This window comes from Lactuca serriola, chromosome 4 (genome assembly GCF_051521515.1).
Source record: "Lactuca serriola cultivar US96UC23 chromosome 4, Lser_US96UC23_V15, whole genome shotgun sequence".
Classification (NCBI taxonomy): domain Eukaryota; kingdom Viridiplantae; phylum Streptophyta; class Magnoliopsida; order Asterales; family Asteraceae; genus Lactuca; species Lactuca serriola.
In genome coordinates, this window is record NC_136411.1 from 32218182 (window position 1) to 32242562 (window position 24381).

Consider the following 24381-nt stretch of genomic DNA (forward strand, 5'->3'; position numbering starts at 1 on the left):
AAACTTCAGATCCAATGACCTAACATGCCTAGGACCCATAAAGTCATGAACTTTATTACTTTGGACGTCTAAAAAGCTCTTAATGTCCATTAAGACCTTCTTTTTCCATGCATGGGACACATTCAGCTAATGGGACCTCATTTTTATCACTCAAGGTCCCTTCAAGAGTCTAGAAGGACAGTCCTTTTCATCCAAATCACATCATGCACCACCTTATGGCTTTTTGGGACAATAAATGGTTCTTTTAAAGAAAAATGGAAAGATCTATACATATATGCATAAAGTTTGGAGCTTTATACCTTTTAGAGCTTCTAGGGCACAAGCTAACTTTAGATCTACAAGCTTGATCTTCTTCTCCAACTCTTTGATGCAATACCTTCCTCTTAAAGCACTCAAGAAAACACTCAATAAGCTCAAACACACAAAGGAAAGGCTAGGGTTTGGGGAAGACGACTATAATCAGTGGAGGTTGAGGTAAGGGAAGGTTTGGTGCTCATAATGTTGTTAATATAAGCCCCAAACCCTAAATATTAGGGTTTCACCTTGACATTAGTACGCCAAGCGTACACAAGTGTACGCCCAACATACTAAGGCGGACCTTAGTACGCTTAGCGTACTCTTATGTAAGCGCATCATACTCCTTCTTGGCCCAAGTTTGCAAACTTGTCACTTAAACTTATCTTGGCTCTTCACTTCCAACCCCAAGGACTATAAATGACAAAGTAATGATAGAAGAGGGTTTGGAATACCTGCAAAATCTTGGGATGTTACATTTAAACTCCCCCAAAACCCTAAATACATGTTCACCCCATGGGCTAGGAGTGTCACACCCTAAAGATGCTTTTCGCACCTATTGCGATAAATTTCGATATTCAGTTTTTGAGCAAGTAAGCAAAATAGAACCAAAATAATTTACATACCGATGATAGGGATGTTACAACTCTCCCCTACTTATCAAATTTCTTCTTCAAAATCCATAACAATAAACAACTCTAGGTAATGCTCGTGCATTTCCTCATCAGGCTCCTAGGTCCACTTAGAACCCTCTCGGTGCTGCTACTACACCTTTACCAAAGTCACCTTCTTGTTGCGTTAGCCCTTTATCTTCCTATCAATAAGGCTATCGGTCTCTCTCCACCTAAATGTCGTTCAAAGGCATTACCATTGAATAATCTGCTAAACACTTTTGTATATGGGAGACATGAAAAGTGTAATGAATCTGACTAAGATCCTCGAGTAGATCCAACCGATAAGCACCCTTGCCCACCCTAGCAATCACTCAGCATGGTCTGATGAATCTGGGGCCTAACTTACCCCGCTTCCAAAATCAAATAACACCCTTCCAGGGTGACACCTTCAAAGGTATAAAATCTACGACCTAGAACTCGAGATCAAACCAACGCCAACCTGTATATCTCTAATGCCATCCATGCACAGTCTCCAGCCTCATGTATACCTATTGTATTAGCTATGTGGTCTTGAGCACCACCTCCGTGCACCCCATGACTCTACGACCAACTACTCCCTATCAAATTGGGGTCTGACACTATAATGCTTATAAGTTATGACTAAACGATTAAATGATTTTAGTTATAATTGTTCATTTTATTGAATAGTTAAAATCCTTGAATAAGATAATTGTTCATTATACGTGTTACAATGTATATAAATATTTATTTATTGTATACACGTTATATAGACACATATTATGAGTATATAATATTTGTAGGAAATCTTATAAATTAACATTTTAAAAAGAAGATTATTTAGGATACATAATCATAAAGAAAATTATGGTAGTCGTGATGACAGCTTCATGAGTATAAAGAACGCCCAAATTTTACTTCGTATGCATAATTTATGATTTTTAAAAGTTTTACGTTCAACCCGATACAACAATGTGTGTCATAAAAGATGAAAAGTATATCGGTTGCTTGTTAGTCAAAACAATCTAAATGGAAGTTGATGTCCTCATAAATACGAATTTGTCGATATATAGAACGTCAAGAATGAATCTCGTATGTTTCCCGATTTTAATCATACTCTGTGTTCATGTGTTTCCTGATTTCCGATTTATGATGACTGACAATATACTACAATTGAACACATCAACTTAGTCCATGCTTGGCCAAGCACTTAGGATGTCATCACTAAATCATCGAGGGGCCCACAGATATCGCTTTTATCCCACATTGGGTAAAAGGAACAGATAAACTTCGACTCAGTGCTCGCTTGTACCTACTTATCAAATCACACACAACAATAGGTTTTATAACAACAAGTTACTGGTGCGTTTACATATTATCAATGTGCAATCGACTTGTAAATTACAACTCACACGTCTCGGTTTCAAGAATGTAAGATATTATTGTCTCACCAATCACTCGTGATAAAATCCATGAAGCGATCCAAGTGAGCGTGAGTTTAATCCAATGCTCGAATCTTAATTCATAAGCACTCATGAATGTTGTAGCAGAATTTTGCTATGTCTAATACACTTTAGACAATCTACAAGCCAATTCATGAAAATCTTCTTTCATACCTACTTCCAAAGTATGAGCGACTGTGGATGGTTTGAATAATCTTATTATTCGGAAAGTCAAAACATGCAAAGTGAAACACAATAATAATTGAATCTAATATGGCACCAAACTTTTGAGTATAAATAAAACCCCTTTTATTTACTCACCATATTGATTACACATTATCTATTGTATAATGTTTCAGATAATCAACTTATTACCTGAATTATAACAACAGTTGTCCTATGCACCAAGCATGCACACTCTGTTTACCTATGGTCCATACTTTGTGAAATAGATCAATTGAAAAACATTTCCAATGATGCTCATTTCACGATCCCTAATCCTTATTGTTAGTGTAAGAGACAAAATTCTTGCTACCACCAGAATATGTTAGATTTTAACATTTTACGCAATGATCCCTTTTGTAATCTTATTGCACAAAAGTCATCAAGACTTTGCCAACGATATTACAAAGTGTTCTATTGGAGATTGTTACAAGGCAATTCCATAGACATGATGTCTCTTATTCAAAGTACAGTTCTTTGAACATCCTTCTTGCATAAAATTTTCTAATATAGACATAAATTCTTAACGTCCAACTCCCAATATGGAAACATTTACATATTTTCCATATGACAACTCATTATTAATAGAATCATATCTAATCATAATAATGTCATTATGGTCCATTCATTACTACACTTCCAATTGTTCACAACCGACCAATCCTTAGCGAACCTTAGATTGTCCTTGATAGTTGTTTAATTATTCTAGTCAAATCCGATTCTAGTCCTTTTTCCCTCTTAATGCCCTATGCATTTGGAAATTTTAGAACGTTCGAATATTATAGCATATGCGATCGATCCTATACCCGAAGCGTGTGGGACACGATTCATAATGAAAAACGTGATACTTAACCAGTCTCCTGCTATAATATTTCCATATATAGAATTCCTTTATGTTGAATCTTTTCAACATAACACATATATATGTCCTTTGACTAAATTTAATTAAAAGTTTTTTTGATCAGGATGCCTTGCCTCTATGCAATTAATTGAGAACTCATAGAACTCATATGCATAGTTGACTTAAACTGGAATGGCACAGAAACAAAAATTGTGTCAACACGATAGGTTACAAACCTCAAGTAGTGTGCTTAGTGTTTAACAATAGGTTTACCCTTGATTAGTTCTTAAAACTTTTCAAGATCATTTACACTCCCACCGTCCTCTTGACATATAAGATTCTCTTGTCAACAAACATTTCTTGACAAAAAAAAATATTCAAGAGTTAGTGTAGGTCCTTATCAAGGCAAATACTACACACAATTGGTCTTAGTTGTGATGGGTTTTAGGCATAAGAACATCCTATGTGATCATACAAACCCTAATGCTTGGATCTAGGTTTCTCTATTGTACATGCAATTCATCCAAGACTATAAACCCTAGATCTAGCATATGATAATCAATATAACATGTAAATTAGGGTTTAGATCATACCTTGATTGTTATATAGCAATAACAATCTCAAATCCTCCTTGTATTGACTTTAGAAAGCTTAGAGTCACAAATGACACTCCTCTAATGGTTCACAAATACCAAAAGCAAGAGGATGAAGAAGAGAAGAGAAGGAGACACCCAAAAACCATCCAAAACCCTAAGGAGTTACTTACCCACGTTTTTGGTGCTCTAGGGATCTTTAAATAGTGAAGCTATTAGGGTTATCAAACAAGGAAACCCTAATTTGGATGCTTAAGCCCTAAGCAACCCATGAACCCCTTTTTAATAAGCCTTGGACGATTTCTAATGGGTTTCCCCATAGAATTCGTCCAAACTTATATTATAAGGTAATCCATAGCCCAATTACAATTATCTTATAATTACAATTCTAGTCCCTTAAGTTTAATTAATCTCTTTTAGCCGCAAACTTAATTCTTATTAATTCTTGACTAATATTAATTAAACAATATGATTTCTCCTTTAATATATTATTCTCATAATATATTAATAAATCATATTTAATTCTTTCTCTCCATAATTCATCCTATCAAGTTGCTTTGGTGAAGGCAACCCAAAAGGACCATGCACCATCGGGTCAAGTACATACCAAAATAGTTATGGACTTAGACACTAATCCAACAGTCTCCCACTTGGATAAGTCTAATAACTATTCCGTGTATGACTTCAGATCCTGATCTGCAATCATAGCTTTCTAAAGCCGCTGTCAACTCTGATCTTATCAGATACGCGTGTCCTTTAGATAACGGATCATATATTCCTCCATCCTAGACATCGTATAGACTGAGACATGGATCTAAATCATTCTCTCTGTCTATGTGTTGTTTCCCGAATTCAGATTTATGACGACTGACAACAGCTACAATTGAACACATCAATTTAGTCCCGGCTTGGCCAAGCGCTTAGGTGCCATCACTAAATCATCGAGGGACCCACAGATATCGCTTTTATCCTACTTTGGATAAAAGGAACGGATAAACTTTGACTCAATGCTCGCTTGCACTCACTCACCAAATCACACACAACAATATGTTTTATAACACCAAGTTACTGGTGCGTTTACATATTATCAATGTGCAACCGACTCGCAAGATACAACTCACACATCTCGGTTTCAAGAATATAAGATGTTATCGTCTCACCAATCACTCGTGATGAAATCCATGAAGTGATCCAAGTGAGCGTGGGTTTAATCCAATGCTCAAATCATATTCATAAGCACTCATGAACGTTGCAGCAAACATTTGCTTATGTCTAATGCTCTTTAGACAATCCACACACCAATTCACGACAGTCTTCATTCATACCTACTTCCAACATATGAACGACTGTGGCCCGTTTGAATAATTTGACTGTTCTTAACCAATTAAATTATTCAGGAAGTCAAAACATGCAAAGTGAAACACAAGAATAATACTAATCCCATATGGCCTCAACCGTTGAGTATAAATAAAACACCTTTTATTTATCACCATATCGATTACTCATTATTTGTCGTTTCGGGTAATCAACTTCTTACTTGAATTACTTACCACACTTGTCCCATGCTCTTAGCACACACACAATGCTAACCTACGGTCCTTACTTTGTGAAATAGATCAAATGAACACCTTTCCAATCATACTCATTTCACAACTCCCAATCCTTATCACAAGTGAAAGAATATCAAATTCTTGCCAGTTATAGAATATGCTAGATTCTAACATTTTATGCAATGATCCTTTCGTAATGTCATAGCACAAAAGTCACAAAGACTATTGCCAATGAAATTACAAAGTCCTCTATCGGAGATTGTTACAAGACAATTCCATAGATGTGATGTCTTTCACTCAAAGTACATTCCTTTGAACATCCTTTTGCATAAAAGTTTCAAATCTAGACATTGATTCTCAATATCTAACTCCCAACATGGAAACATTTCCATATTTTCCATATGACAACTCATCCTTAATAGAATCTTATCTATTCATAATAAAGTCGATATGGTCCATCCAATATCATACTTCCAACTACTCACAAGGGACCAATCCTCGGCGAACCCTGGATTGTCCTTTGATAGTTGTTTAATTATCTTAGTCAAAACGATTCTTGTCCTTTTTCCTTCTAAATGCGCTAGACATTTGGAAAAAAATTTGAATGGTCAAATATTATAGCATTTGCAATCGATCCTATACCCGAAGCGTATGGGACACGATGCACAATGTCTTACATAACGATTTGATACTTTATCAATCTTCTGCCATAATATTTTATGTGCTACGTTCTCATAATTCGAAATATGAAGAGGAATGCCGTAATCATAATCGAAATTTAAGAACACACTATGTATCCTTGACTAAATTTATTAACATTCCACAACCTAAGCTTTTAGATTTGAAATGAAGCATAATATTCTCTCCCTTAATTATTGCAAAACAACTTTACATCCTTACTACTTTGCAAAGTATGACTCTTGTTTTCTATAATTAATATTGCTAACTTGCAATACTTGCCTTAATAATCATACAATCATAACATTATGCTCCCACTATCATGATGATTATTATAAACGTAACACTTATGCTCCCACTTGCTTTGACATGTATTCAGAAACCAACTTAACTTCCAGAAAACAATACTTATTGAATTTCTTAAGTTCATGTTTCTAATACCTAATGCTTTGATAATCCTTTATCTAAGCTTATACACATTTCCTTTAGATAGCTCATATGTGTGTCTAAACAATTAAGACTAATTGCCAAATCTCACAATTCGAACCATGGAAAGGGATACCGTAACCATAATTGAATTCGAGAATCCAATTATCACAATCACTATCTTCTTAAAATCTCTTTTAGTGAAAGTATTTTCTCACAGTCATTTTCATGAAGGATGGAATCTTATGACACTTAGATTTTAATGGTGTATGTGTTCCTATTCATGTGAATTTGTCAAAACCAAAGTTTACGACAAATTCAAACTCATATGGACCGAACTTTCTCAATCTTGATTTCTTGCCTTATCGTAACACGGATGCCCACCATGTCTTCCAAGTAGTCAAGCAGCTCACCCTTTCCTATCAATGTAATTTTCATTGATCAAGGTGCTTGCCTTTTATGTGTTCAAATGAGAACTCATAGAACTCACATGCATAATTAACTCAATTGGAATGCCATAGAAACAAGATAGTGTCAACACGATAGGTTGTAAACCTCAACTCGTGTGATAGTGATGATCGATAAGGTTTATTCTTGATTAGTTCTTGAAAATTTTCAAGACCATTAAGACTCCCACTGACTCCTTGACATATAAGATTCTTTTGTCAATGAACATTTCTTGACAAACGAATATTCAAGAGTTAGTGTAGTTTTTATCAAGACAAAACATTTCATAAAATTGGTCCTAATTGGTCTTTGTCTTATCCAAGACATCACAACTTTCCAATTTCAAATGTACGAAAATAAGAAAATCCTTTTTCCAAATTTTACACTTGATGAATGTTATAAACCTTCTTGAGACTTGTCACTCAATGTCATAATCTTAACTCTAAGACTTGTTTTTGGAACGAAGTATGATTGACTTCTTGATTTAGCCATTTCTTCAATTCCAGATTCCTCTTTCTTAGACATACAATTGCACAAAGATTCATTTAAAGGATCAATTGAGATATGGTTCTTAATCATTAAGACCTATCATAAAGCATAAAAGGTACTCTCCCTTCTTCTTAGAATAGAGAAACTTTTATCTTTCTGCCTACTTCATTCTTCTTATTCGTTCTGCTATTGATTTAAACCTTTTCAATCAATTCAAAATTACACTTAATCTTGTTGGTATAATCATATTTACTAAACCTTTAGTAAACCATGACGAATGTCTTGTTACTCTTGTGGTGGACTTGATCAACACACAACTTTGTGTACTCGATCTCCTAGTCCTTCACTTGACACTTGTCAACGAATTAGTCTAATTTCCAAATATGAAATTTCTCATTCATCGTGCAACCAAGTTGCATTATTCCAAGTTTCTGTCCAACTGAAACTTGGGCGATGAGAAACTCTCCCTATTTGGTAAATTCTTGACCTTTCCACAAATAACATAATTAAGAATCACATCCATTTGTTGTAGAAATATGCAAGCATCAACTTTTCATAACGATTTTATTGCAAGGAAATAAATAAATAAATGAGTCAAACCAACATTTATTTTTTATTCATAACAGCAGCGGAAAACATTTGTCCTTACAATGCAAAATCAACTGAAAAACTATGTAATCAAATATCCTTAACAATTCTATCATAACTTTCTAAGCTCAAAATCTAATCTTCGAATTCATGCGATCGAGATCCATTTCTTCGTGATTAGACTCATCTTGCTCTTTTATCAAGCTTCCTCTCTTTTCACTGATCATGCAAAACATTCAAATGCAATCTTATCACATTATGTATTAAGAATCAATGAATAGGAACTTAATGGAGTTAGATAGTGGATTTTACCTGAAGCACAACCATACTCTTTGACTCTCCCATATTCTAGACTCTTCAGGCTCTTAGGGCAGACTTGTATCCAACGCCCTTTCTCTTGGCAGCAAACGCAGGTCGGTTCTCCTAGAACGTCCTCGGAAGCATGGTTGGTTGACTTTCCCAACAAATACGTTCCATTGCTTTGCCAAATCATTTATGATTCAGCAGCAATGAGCATGTAAGTTAGGTCAATGAGGTTTTCGTCATGATCCATCCTATAATACTTTCTTTTGAACTCATTATATGATTCAGGAAGTGACTGCAGAACCCAGTTCACAGCCAACTTATCCGGGAATGACGCACCCAACATTATCAACCTATCGATGTGTGATTTCATTCCTAGAACGTAGGCACACACGGGTTTACCATCTTCATGTTTCATTTCCAATAGGGCTTTAGTGATATTGAACCTTTCAATTCTTCGATATTGTGGAATAACGGGAGGAGATGGAGGAAGTGAAGCATGATTTCTTGTTCCTCGATCGAATCGTGGAATATCATCTTCATGTGGAATGCTTGTTCCACGGGATTTCGGAAGACCATAGTTGTCGAACTTTGACATCTACAAAACAGGAGAAAACAAATTCAAGTTAGTTGATCGATTGAGTCCTTAATAAATCACCCAAATGAGATATTAAGGCTAGGACCCAACACAATATTCCACAACTCGGGAGAGGGATGCCGTAACCCAAATTGCAGAGCATTCGAAGGTAAGTGAATGACGATTCACTAATATTCCACAATGAAAAACGAAAAACAGATTAAGTCTTAAATGTATTGAAAACTCCTAGATTCTTTGAGATTCATTGAACCTTTTCAATGGCATGTTTAAATCTCGATATGCCCCTCTAGTTTGTGACTGGGATGTCGAGGATCACAAAGCGGGTGTGAATAACCATGCAAACTTACATGGTGCCCCCCACATGTTACAGTCACCTATTCGATGTGTCGGTTAACCACACACGCTCCACCGAACTATGACAAACATTGAGTCACCCTTTGCTACTTTTGCTTAGAACCATTTAGTGTGCCGGTTAACCACACACGCTCCACTAATGTCTTCGCAAGGGCACAAAGTGTAATTTCATGGAATTGCATCAATTCACTTTTGCCTAAAGTAACTAAGATTGGGAATTTTATGAAAGCATTTAGTTACTTTTGTACTTCATTATACTTATAATGGAAGGTTTCTGTCCTATCCTACCCGTTCGGCTAACGACCCTCCACTAGTCAAGAGTGCGGTGGGTAAGAGTGGATACCTATTCAATCGCCATTTTATAGGCAATTTCCTTAAACACCCCTTATAGACCAGCTTCGTGAATGAGGCCTACTAATGGTAAGATTGACTTTTACTCATACATATATATAATGTTAGACTTTTAATGTTATATATAGTATAGGGTGTATTTTACACTTTTAAAATACTAGGTGGTCTAATTTAATAATTATACTTTTAATTTAATTAAATTGTACACCAAAACTTTATGGATTTACTAAATCTCTTTTAATTATACACTTTAATTAATTAATAAAACCATAAGGGTGTGATTTGAACTTTTCAAAACAATACTAGGGTTTTAGAATTTAACATTCCTAAATTAAACTTTTAATCAACTTTTAAATTCCAAAACTTGAGGGCAATTTTTGAAACATTTCAAAACATTAGGGTTTCAACTATTTAAATTTCAAAACAAAACTTTTGAGTTCAAATTTAAACTATAAAACCTAAAGGGGAAAAATTGAAACTTTTCATAACACAAGGATCAAATAACAAATAATATAAATTAAACAATTAATTTCATCATCATCTATATTTGACCTAATTTCAATTTCTTGCAAAGTAAGTTACCCAATTAATACAAATAATCAAACTTTATCATATAAGGAAGTTATTATCCAATCAATTGGTAATTATCTTTTGTTTAATCAAGGATATACTCATAAATATGTATAAAATCGGATTTTAATGATCTAAAACAGATAAGGCAAGTATCCATGAGTAAAACAGCAAGAAATGCCGAAAATAGCTCCATTTGACGCTCGAACTCGCCGAGTACCACACTGTACTCGCCGAGTTGAGGCCTACTCGCCAAGTACACTGTGGTACTCGCCGAGTTCATCAGGAAGGGAGCTCAAAACTCGATTTCGCAACTTGAACAAACATACAAGGCATCAATACAATAGAAACCAATCAAGGCTCTGATACCACTGATGGGTTTTAGCCATAAGAACATCCTATGTGCTCATACAAACCCTAATGCTTGGATCTAGGTTTCTCTATTGTACATGCAATTCATCCAAGACTATAAACCCTAGATCTAGCATATGATAATCAATATAACATATAAATTAGGGTTTAGATCATACCTTGATTGTTATGTAGCAATAACAATCTCAAATCCTCCTTGTATTGACTTTAGAAAGCTTAGAGTCACAAATGTCACTCCTCTAATGGTTCACAAACACCAAAAGCAAGAGGATGAAGAAGAGATGAGAAGGAGACACCCAAAAACTGTCCAAAACCCTAAGGAGTTACTTGCCCACGTTTTTGGTGCTCTAGGGATCTTTAAATAGTGAAGCTATTAGGGTTATCAAACAAGGAAACCCTAATTTGGATGCTTAATCCCTAAGCAACCCATGAACCCCTTTTTAATAAGCCTTGGACGATTTCTAATGGGTTTCCCCATAGAATTCATCCAACCTTATATTATAAGGTAATCCATAGCCCAATTGCAATTATCTTATAATTACAATTCCAGTCTCTTAAGTTTAATTAATCTCTTTTAGCCACAAACTTAATTCTTATTAATTCTTAACAATATGATTTCTCCTTTAATATATTATTCTCATAATATATTAATAAATCATATTTAATTCTTTCTCTCCATAATTCATCCTATCAAGTTGCTTTGGTGAAGGCAACCCAAAAGGACCATGCACCATCGGGTCAAGTACATACCAAAATAGTTATGGACTTAGACACTAACCCAACAAGTTGGTCTTTGTCTTATCCATGACATCATAACTTACCAATTTCAAACGTGCAAGATTAAGAAAAACATTTTTCTTCTACTCCACATTTGATGAGTGTGTTAAAACTTCTTAAGATGTGTCACTCAAGTCATAATCTTGGAGTATGACTCTAAGACTTGATTTTGGAACGAAGTATGGTTCACCTTTTGATTTAACCATTTTAACAATTTTTGATTCCTCTTCTTAGCCATACTAGTGTACTAAGGTGTCCTTAGAGGATCAATTGTGACACGGTTATATAATCACTAAGTTAATCATAAAACTGATAATTAAGTACTCTCCCATCTTTTCAGATTGGAGAAACTTTTATCTTCCTGCTTAATTGATTCTTCTTATTCGTTCTGCTATTTATTGAAACTTTTCCAATGATTCAGAATCATACTTAATCTTTTAAGTATAACCACATTTACTAATCTTTTAGCAAATCATGACGAATATTTTATCGTTCTTTGTGGTGGACTCGACCAGTGCACAACATTGTGTACCAGATCTCATAGTCCTTCACTTGACTCACATACTTATGTGAACAAGAAATTAGTCTCAATTTCCCAAATACGAAGGTTCTCATTTATCACATAATACTAGTTGCATGATTCCAAGTTTCCGTCTAATTGAAACTTGGGCGATGAGAATCTTTCCTTATTTGGTAAATTTCCAACATTACCACAAATAACATAACTAAGAATCAAATCCATTCACAATATTGCTTGTTGGGGTACAAAGTTATCCATGTATGACTTTGTAAATGGTTTGACTTTTGTAGACCCACTTGCATATGGTGTATTAGCCTTATGACTTATAAGATAGAGAGTGAGAGAGAGACATGTAAACACCTCTATATAAAGTGGGTTTATTCCACTTGTAGAGGTGTGCTTGAGAGGTGTAAAAGTGAGTGTGTAAGTGTGTGTTATTTATGTAGATGTAGATCTATCTCCCTTTTTGTAACACCATACATATTCAATACATCTCTTAAACACCGAAATCACCATGTTCATTGTGCAATCTTTAATTCCACATGCCAAACCAATGTTCATAAATCACTATATTTGGTATCGTAGCGGGTCTTCGAAGATCAACATGGTTTTTTGAAGAAACGATTCTCAGTTTGGCTACAATCATCACAATTGGAACATTTATGGTGAGTCTCTCTATGATTTCTCTAAATCTCGTTGATTCATGCGTTGTGTTCTTGAATTTTTGATCATTTTGACTCATTTAATCAATTTTTTTTTGAAAAACCCCCACTTATTATGATCTAATTATTTTTCGATTGCTCAAAGTCTCAATCCAATCCTATTTGTTGTTCAATATGATTCTCAAATTGCAATTGTTCATTTGAATCGAGTTTTAAGCCCAAAATTCATTGTGATACAATCATTTTCTTGATTTATCCCAAAACTTATTTTGTGATCCTTTTTTTAAAATTTACTGTTCATAAATCATTTGAGCCCGTTACTGTTCATTGATCAATTATTAGGAGCCCAATCATTCTTTTAAAAAAATCCAATATCGACGTATCGTTGATTGATATCGGAAGTCATCAATTGGGATTATTCTAAAAACACTGTTCCTAGATCGACATGTATGTTTGCTTATCCAGTTGTACCATCGAAGACTTATGTCTCAGATCACAATCGAAATTGTTATTGAAGTATAATCGCATTGTTTCATCTTTGATTGTTTGATTCAGTTTCTACTTGATCATCAGTTATTCATTGATTATTCAATTAGTTCTTGATTATCGATGCTTCATTGATAATTTCAATTTGTTCTTGATCGTATTCAATTTTCTCCAACAAAATCGATTTGAAGAACTCTACGATGAACTGATGTAGACAAATCTGATTTTGTTTGAAAATGGAAATTTGATTTCTAATTCGATTTTGGAAGATGAAGACAAGATGAAGAACTGTTTGATTTTGTTCTAACGAACTCAGTGAAGAACATTTAAAGAACAGACGAAAAGGATTTGAAATTTGTGTTTGATCTGAAAATCGATTTGTGTTTGTCGACTTTGCAGTAGAAAAAACTAGTTACGATGGGTTAAGGACAAGTCAAACAAAAAGTCAAAATTGATTTTTTTTTTTATTTTCGATCATTGAATTACGACTATCGAATGGGGATTGAAGTCAAACTCACATGCTAGAATTGAATTCGAATCGGAAATCAAATGGCTAAGGAGTCAAACTCAATTTTGAGTGGTATTGGGCTTTGAGTAAGAATTGAATTCGATTGATGATGGTTGGGTTGCTGAATATAGATATCGACTGGAATGAAAAGCGAATAAGAAAGACTTGATGGTCGACGATTGATAGCAAACAGATGACGAAAATTGACTTTTGATTTCAAAAGGTATTGGAGTCGATTGCTAGGCTCATTTGATTTCATCAGTAGATTGTGTTTGGGGTGTCGATATTCAAAACCTGAGTTGGTTATGTGATGATCGATGGGTTTGTACTTTGAAAAGTGAATGAAGGACTAGAATCGAATGGTTAATAGTCGTTGATTTGAAATCGAAGCATTTCGGGTCGACGATTCACGATTTTGGATTTGATTGTGATTTCGAGGGTCTTATTTGAAGAACTGATTGCAAAATCAAAGTTTGGAGTTTTGATTTTGGTTGTTAACCAGTCAAATCGTCGAACTCGGTTTATAGATAGTCAATAACGAAAGTGAAGGCTTGGTCAAGTTGATTTGCTTGATATCGAATAATGAGTAAGAAATTGAATGGATTGGAGTTGATTATTCGATTGTGGAAGATTTGGGAATCGATGTCGACTAACGAAGATTTTTGATCGCGATAGTCGAAGATTTTTAATCGCAAAGATTTTGAGTCGACTGTTTTATGCCACATGTTAAGGGGGAGTTTTGACATGAAAAATTCCGAATAGATTACGTTCTATTTCCTTGATGGTTTTATAATCAAATTTCGATTATAAAAAGGGGGAGAAATTTATATGGAAATTCGAAGTTGAATTTTTCATATTACGCGAACTTGAAGACCGAAGTGACCTTGAATTTTTGAAGTTTATGAAATGATGTGATTGGAGATTCGGAAGTGATTTCGGTTCGAGATGGGTTTGGACTTATTGAAGATTTTTTAGGTGTGTTTTTATGCTCAACTTTAGGGTGATTATTTGGAGTTTGAGAAGCTCTTGATCATTCGTTGATGCTCGGTTCATTTGGTATCACATCCTAGAGCCCAAATTGAAGAATCGTGGAAGAATTGAAGATTTGAAGTTCATCTCAACATGTGTCACGCTTGAGGCTCGGATCGCGTAGTTGCTCGATTTTGGAAGATTTGAAGTGGGTCATCCATTCCTAACTTTGAGGGGGAGAATGTTGGGGTACAATGTTATCCATGTATGACTTTGTAAATGGTTTGACTTTTGTAGACCCACTTGCATGTGGTGTATTAGCCTTATGACTTATGAGATAGAGAGTGAGAGAGATACATGTAAACACCTCTATATAAGGTGGGTTTATTCCACTTGTAGAGGTGTGCTTGAGAGGTGTAAAAGTGAGTGTGTAAGTGTGTGTTATTTATGTAGATGTAGATCTATGTCCCTTTTTGTAACACCATACATATTTAATACATCTCTTAAACTCCGAAATCACCGTGTTCATTGTGCAATCTTTAATTCCGCATGCCAAACCAATGTTCATAAATCACTACATTTCTAACAATAGAAACATTCAAACACCAATTTTCATAAAAGCCATCGTAAGGAAACATAAATAAGAAAAAATTAAAATTTATTTCATTGCGGAAAAATCTTGTCCTTACAATGCGATTACAAATGAAAAATATGTAAATATTATTTAGCAATCTGTCCTAACTCTAAAGTAGCAGCTAAAAATCCGATCTTTGAATCATGCGATCGAAATCCATTTCTTCATGACCAGATTCAGCTCACTTCTTTTCTTTAAAGCTTCCTTTTTCTTCGATCCTACAAAACACCAATTGCAATCTTATCACATCATGTATTAAGAATCTAAAAAGTAACTTAATAGAGTTAGATAATGGATTTTACCTGAAGGAGAGTCATACATCTTGACTCTCCCATCTCTTAGATCTCTCAGGTAGTAAGGGCAGCTTCGTAAACAATGTCCCCTCCTTTGGCAGCAGAATCATATGGATTCTTCTGGTATGGTACACGGGACTATCTCAGATGTATCCTTTCTCTTGCGTAGAGAAAAATTTCCTAGACTTCCAATGTTGCCATTTCCCATAGAAGGATAGGACATTGATTTTCCAGACAAATTTGCTTGACCAATGCGCCAAATCATCGCTGATTCAACAACAATAAGCAAATAAATCAAATCAATGAGGCTTACGTCGTGGTCCATCATATAGTACTCTCTAATGAACTTACTATATGATTCGGGAAGTGACTAAAGAACCAAGTCAACGGCCAACTTCCTTGAGACATCGACACCCAACATTCCCAATTTATCAATATGCAACTTCATATCCAAGACATGAGCACATACAGACTTTCCATCTTTGTGTCTTTTTGTCAATAGGGCTTGAGTGACCTTGAACTTTTCAAGTATTCGAACACGTGGGTCAGGGAGAATTATTAGAGTAGGTGGAGGAAGTGAAGCATGATTTCCATTTCCACAATCCAATCGTGGAACATCATCTTCATGTGAAAAACTTTTTCCTAAGGATTCGGGAAGACCATAGTTGTCAGATTTTGACATCTATAAAACGGGAGAAATTCAAGTTAGTTGATTGAGTCCTCAATAAAACACTCAAATGAGATATTAAGGCTAGGAACAAACACAATATTCTACAACGTGGAAGAGGGATGTTGTAATCCAAATTGCAGAACATTTGAAGGTAGGTAAATAACGATTTACCAATTTCCACCATTAAAACGAAAATTGAGGGTTTAAGTTTTAAATGAATTGAAACTCCTAGATCCTTTGAGATTCATTGAACTTTTCAATGGCATGTTTAATCTCGATTATGCCATTCATATGTGACTGCGATGCCGAGGATCACAAATAATGTGTGAATAACCATTCGAATTTATGTGGTGCCATCAATGTTACAGTCACCTAATTGACATGTTGGTTAACCACACACGCTCCATCGATCTATGAGAAACATTGAGTCATCCTTTGCCACCAATGCCAATCCCAACTTAGTGTGGCGGTTAACCACACACGCTCCACTAATTGTCTCGGCAAGGGTACAAAGTGTAATTCCATGGAATTGCATCAAATTCACTTTTCCTAAAGTAACTAAGATTTGGGAATATATAAAAGCGTTTAGTTACTTTGTATTTCATTATACTTATAATGGAAGGTTGTGTCCTATCCTACCCGTTCGGCTGACGACCCTCCACTAGTCAAGAGTGCGGTGGGTAAGAGTGGATACCCATTCAATCGCCATTTTATAGGGAATTTCCTTAAACACCCCTTAGAGACCAGCTTCGTGAATGAGGCCTACTAATGGTAAGACTGGCTCTTTACTCATACATATATACTGTGTTAAACTTTTAAATGTTATATAGTATAAGGTGTATTTCTACTTTTAAAATACTAGGTGGTCTAATTTAATAAATTATACTTTTAATTTAATTAAATATAAACCAAAACATTATGGAATTATTAACCCTCTTTTAATTATATACTTAATTAAGTTAATAAAACCATAAGGGTGTAATTTGAACTTTTCAAAACTAGGGTTTCAGAATTTAATATTTCAAAATTAAACTTTTAATCAAAATATTCAAATTCCAAAACTTGAGGGCAAGTTTTGAACTTTTCAAAACATTAGGGTTTAGAATTTAAATATTTCAAAATTAAACTTTTTAATAAAAATTTAAATTCCAAAACTTGAGGGCAAGTTTTGAAACTTTTCAAAACATTATCAAGAACATTCTAGATCAAATTACAAATAATAACAATTAAACAATTAATTGGTGGTTATCTAAATTTGACCTAATCCAATTAATTTCTTGCAAGACAATTCATCAAATAATTCAAATAATCAAATTTTATCATATAAGGAAATAATAAATCAATTAAATGACAATTATCTTCTATTTTGGCAATGATAATCACATAATATCAATAAAAGTCGGATTTTATCAATAAAAAACGTCTATGGTAATTATCTATCATCAAAATCAGCCAAAATCCAAAAAAAAAAATCCTGAAATATCCTCTGTCTGACCCATGGACTCGCCAAGTTAGGGACTGGACTCACCGAGTCAAGCCGACTCACTGAGTTCATCCACTGACTCGCCGAGTCAGTCAGGCAGAGGGCACAAAACTTTGATTTTCAGGCAAATAATGAACAATTAGGCATCAAATACATCAAACAAACAACCTAGGCTCTGATACCACTGATGTGTTTTGAGTACTACAACAATCCTATGATGTACATGCAAAACCCTAAAGCTTTTGGATCCAATTTGTCTAATGAACATGCAATAATAATCCAAAGCTTATAAACCCTAGATATAGCATACAATAATCGAATTAACATATGAATTAGGGTTTAGATCTTACCTTTCAATGGTTACAAGATTTCTTTGATCTTCAAGAAGCTTAGTGTCACAAGTGTCACTCCTCTAATGGCTCACAAACACTAAGATCAAGAGAATGTTGAAGAGGAGAGAGGATGAAAGGCACCCAAACAACTAAGAACCCTTAGAGATTACTTCACCACATTTTTGGGAGCCTTAGGGGTCTATATATATATATATATATATATATATATATATATATATATATATATATATATATATATACTTGTATGGGCTACTAGGGTTTCAGGGGAAACCCTATTTCTCTGCTTAGGCCTTAAGCAACCCATGGAGTTCCCTTGGAAAGCCCTTGGACAAAAATCATATGGGCTTCCCATAGATTTCTTCCAATCCCCTTTCCATTAGGAATCCATAGCCCAATTTACAACTATCATATAATTGCATTATCAGTCCCCTTTATTTAATTAATCTCTTTTAGCCACAGAAATTAATTCTTGTCTAATATTAATTAAACAATATGATTTCTCCTTTAATATATTATTCTTATAATATATTAATAAATCATAATAACCTTTCTCTTCATAAATCATCCTATCAAGTTGCTTTGGTGAAGGCAACACAAAAGGACCATGCACAACCGGGTCAAGTACATACCAAAATAGTTACGGGCTTAGACACTAATCCAACAATATTTATGATCGTAAGTCCACTACTGGGTATTGTGTTTTTCTTATAAATTCATTAATATCATTGAAAAGCAAGAAACAAGATGTTGTTTCTCGATCTTCTACAAAATCTGAGTATCGAGCCATGGCTAACGCCACTTGTGAGATTGTTTGGTTGAGATGGCTTCTTACAGATATGGGCGTTCACATCTCTCAGCCTACCCCTTTGTATTGTGACAACGAGAGGTGATAATGATTGCCAAGAATTTAGTGTTTTATGAGCGCACAAAGCATATTGAGATTGACTATCATTTCACACGTCATCATCTCTAGAAGGGCACCATCTCCCTTCCTCTTTGCAGATTGTTGATATTCTTACGAAGCCATTGACTACTCCTCGATTCCATTTTCTGTCTGACAAACTCTCAATTCTTATTGTTATTGCATTGTGAGTTTGAGGGGGATGTTAGCCTAATAAGATTTTGGGCTTTATCTTGTATTGAGTTTTATGATTGGGCCTTTTAGCTAAGAAACCCTAATTTGCTACTCTATATATTATGTCTTTCCCTTTCATTGCATTTGTACTTCTCTTTGATAATAATACATACTTCTCTTTGATAATAATACGAAACCCTAGCCGTTATATGTCTTTCACTTATTAGTTTACACTATTTTCCAAAACCAGCTTCATCTCCAACTCTAACTTCAACTTAAGCTTTAGCTTCCTGCAACGGACTATTTTTACTAAACATATCCTAGTCTATAATAATATTTATTTAGATCATGGAAAATTTGAAAAAGTATCCAATGGTCATGTCGCAAATCACATTGTAAACAATTTTATGCTATTGGCCTTTTAGCTAACATTTAAGGCCGACATTTTAATAAAAGTTTTATTTAGTCAATTAGTTTTCATACGATAAAGACATGTTTTGGCTAGGTGTTTTAGTTATGTTTGGGACGAAGCATTTGTATATTCATTATGAAAGAGATCTAATAAAGCAAATGAAACACAAAGGTCGGAGCCCTACATGAAAAGCCTGGGCTTGGCTTATATTTGATTAGTTACACACGCAAAACCGGAATTGCCAGCACGGCCTGAAACGGCAAAATAAGGAATTGGCATGTGCTTTTATGGTAGGCCATGTGTGTAAATTTAAGATCAAAATTTAAATAACAACTTTGTGTTTACTTGTTCAAAGCAACACATGTATTTTATATATATATATATATATATATATATATATATATATATATATATATATATATATATTCTTAATAACAGACTTCTACACCAGCCACGTGTCTTCTATTAAGCACTGTTTTCTGCCACGCGTAGCTTTTCTACACCTTCGCTTTTGTGTTTTCCCGCTCAAGCATGTCCTTTAGAATCGGATTCTTAGTTTGTATTTACTATCAATCCCATAAAATTAGCAATCAAGATGAACTCAATCACTATAATCATGCCAAATTACAGAGATACGTGTATATGAGTCAACTTCTTCCCCTGATTTTAGATTCAAAGTTTGAAAACCCTAAAAACGATACCCATTATCTTCCTGAAATCTTCCTATCATTGTCGTGTCTCTCTTATCTATCGAAGCTTCTCTGTATCGCATACCGTATCTTCTTGCTTCTCTTCGAGAACTAAAAATCCCTAGACGCTGGTTTTTGCATCATTATCTCGCAATTGGTATGTATCTTTATTTTTGAAACATTGGTTGAATGGTTAAGCATTTTTGTTTGTTGATAAATTTTTATGACTGGAATTGCAAAGAGTAGAACAAGTTTGAAGCTTCTGTCATTTTTATTAATTTATTATGTTTTGATTTTGTGTATTTCAGCCCTAATAGTTTCGATTTGTTCTTTGTACTCTATTTTTTAGTTCTTTGGCTATGGAAGTCTTCCGACAGATTAACTAACTTTCAATTTCAAAACTATTTTATGAAACTTTGTTTGTTGAGTCAGATTAACTAACTTTCAATTTCAAAACTATTTATGTGTTTCGTTTTCAAAGTTTTGATAAGTGACTGTGTAAATGCAATTGGTTGTAACACCCTAAATTATTGGATTTTGGTTTAGTTTTTTTATAAGTGTTATTTTAATTCGTGTAATCTGCATATTCTTGGACAAAAACATAGAACCAGATAGAAGAATCATATAGTGATTATTTTAGCCCGACACGAGCAAAAATATCTAATTCATTACTCAAGAAAAAAACTTAAACATAATGCCTCAACATCATTGTATCCAAATTATAGTTTAGACTTTAGAGTTTGTGCCTATTAAGAACACTTTTTATCCCAATGACTTAATGTGGCATTATCTTGATCCAAATGGAAAAGTTCAAGGCCTATTTTCTGTTATACAACTTTAAAGATTGGTTCAATCGGATACATTTCGGCTGATATGAGCGTGTGAGCAAGTCACAAGGGCAAATTCGTACTTTTGAATGATTTATTAAAGGAACAACTTCTTCAACTTTTTTTTGTCATTAATCTTTATTCTTCCTGGTCGATAATGTTTAAGAGAAGAAAGTATTGACCTATTTATGGTTATGTTATTATATTTACATTATTATTTTTAATCTTTTGTAGGTATAATTATGTTTGTTTTAAACATTTTTTGTTTTAGGATATAATTGAGGCGAAAGCATGTCTCTCTGGGAAGATTTTCATTTTATCGCCTTTTTTAGTGATCAGGTGATCCCTTCTGCAAATATATATATATATATATATATATATATATATATATATATATATATATATATATATATATATATATATGATTCTATCGACCTAAAATTGTTATTTTTGTTAATGTTGACCAGGATAGAATTAATTATATACCATGTAAGAGTAAAAAGTTAAGTATTTAACTTAAAGAGAAAGTACATGCACAAACTTTTGGTTGGCATCAAATATTTTTGAAACTTGAATTGTGTGATATTGAGCCATAAGTATCAAAGGTGATAATTGTGATTTATCTACTTATAAGCAATATGGATTAAGTTTTACAAACTCATTCACCATTTGTGAAGGAAATAAATCTTAGTCACTTACATGAAAAAGGAGATTCAATATTAATTTTTATTAATGCTTTTAAAGAGAAATCAACTTGTTAACGAAGAACGAAAGAGATAATTCTTGTTTTTAGAAATATGAAAACATGAAATTGATGCAACGAGAGAGATAATTTTTTTTAAGTGTGTGCTATGTTGATCTCTTTAACTTCACATTTATCAAAATCCTGTAATTATATGCTGATGTTGATCTACTTTTATTTTTTTAGAGAAAAAGTAGCATGTTGCATGTTGCTTTTAAGGCAAAAAAGAGCATGTTACTTTCATTTTTCAGCCAACAATGGCATCCTACTTTCATTTTTAAGGAAAGAGAGCATGGTGCTTTCATTATTAAGCAAACAATAGCATGCCACTTTCATTTTTATGGAAAAAATAGCATGATACCCTCTTTTTAAGCCAAAAATAGCATGCTACTTTTTTATTTTTAATGAAAATTAGCATTCTACTTTTATTTTTAAATGAGCAATAAGATGTTCCTTTTATTTTTAGGGTAAAATAACATGCCACTTCCATTTTTATGGAAAAAAAAAATAGCATGCTGCCCTCCTTTTTAAGCCAAAAATAGCACACTACTTTCTTTTGTTAATGAAAACTTGCATTCTACTTTTATTTTTAAATGTACAATAAGATGTTCCTTTTATTTTTAGGGTAAAAATATCATGCTACTTTCATTTTTAAGGTAAAAAAGTGAATGGTACTTTCATTCTCAAGCCATAATAGCATCATACTTTCATTTCTAAGCCACAAATAGCAAGCTACTTTTATTTTTAAGCAAAATTAACATTCGACTTTTAGTTTGAATCAACAATAACATGCTACTTTCTAATATTTAACATCTTACTTTTATATTTTATTATTACATGCAACATTGTACTATGAAAAAGTCATGCAATTATATAAATTTTATGAAATGAGTTATGAAGGATGATAACTCTTGGTTATGCTTCAATGTATGTTCCTAGAGGAGTTTAAATTTTGATAGCAAAAGTTTGAGGTTTTTGTTAACTATTTTTGAAAGCAGGAATTGGTGCAGTGGATGTGATTTGTTTTGCATGAACTACTGTGTAGTGTTGATAACGTTTGAGTTGTAACTGATTCGGAAAACAAATGGAAGGACTAATTTGGAAACAATGTATATGTAACTTTGTTGGATTACCTTTTGTTTCTAGATTTTTAGAAAAACATTAGGTTACTACTATGATGGTGGTTGTTATCTTAAGTATATAAAATTTTAACAATTGATAATTTGATCTCTCATTATAATGTCAATTTACAATTTATATATTATTCTTTTTTTTTTTAGTTTCTTAGTTTTTATTTATATACATAGACTTCTTTTAGCAAATCACTTATTATACAAGGTATTATTTTAGCTCTTTTAAGTTATCAAACCGTGGATTCCACAGGTTATAACCTAGTATATACATACATACATACATACATATATATATATATATATATATATATATATATATATATATATATATACTAGATTATAGCTCACGTTAAACGCGGAGAACGAATAAAAAATATATAATTTTCTACAGATATTGCATAATGATTATAAAAAAAATATATTGTTATTGGTATTATTGAAATGTGTAGAAAAATACATTGAAAACGATAAATATCTATAATCATTAAAGGACCTCTTTGTAGACAACATTTTTTCTTTTATTAGTAGAACGACCTTACTCGTCTCATATAGTTATGATATTGTTATATAATTATAAGCATTTTAATTAGACGTTCCTTCCATAATAAGGTTACCTAATTTAAACATATATTGACAACCAATATACCATTTTTTCCACTGCATTAAATATTGACAACTATTTCATTTATTCAAATAAAGTCATATAGTATAGTTTATAGATTGTTAAATGTTATATGGATTTAATTTTAGTATATCATCAATGGAGATTATTCTCTAAATCATGATTGACTTATTTTAAATTGATTATGAATATAAGTGCTAGCTTTTATGTTTGTTCTTATTTATTTGGTATTCGCAAGAACTTTGCATTAGTTTTCGCACAACTTTGAATAATTTTAGTATATCATCAATGTAATTTGGTATAGCTTTCAATTATATGAAATATCAAATAATGACATTCCATTACTATTGTGATAATTTAGTTTATATATTGTATTTTACTAATCTTAACGGTCTTATTTTTTATAATAACCATAACGCTTTTACTAATTGTAGTTTTTACAAATCTCCTAATATCTTATAATTTTAATCTTACTTTATAATTTTTCATAACTATGTTATTTTCAAAATTGACTGTCTTAATAGTGTTTTTTTTCAATCTATTCAATTTTATATTTCATTGTACAACATCATTGTTTGTATGTATTCTAAAATTTCACTTTAAAAATGCTTAATTGATATTAATTTTTTTAATAAACCCGTGTAATAATTTTGGAATATATATCTTGTTTTAATTAACATTTACTTCCTTCATTAAATCAAATTCCTCATTAAACGTATATATTTTTTAAAGTAATAATTATAATGGGGCAGCATTATCTAAGACGTAAATGTTTG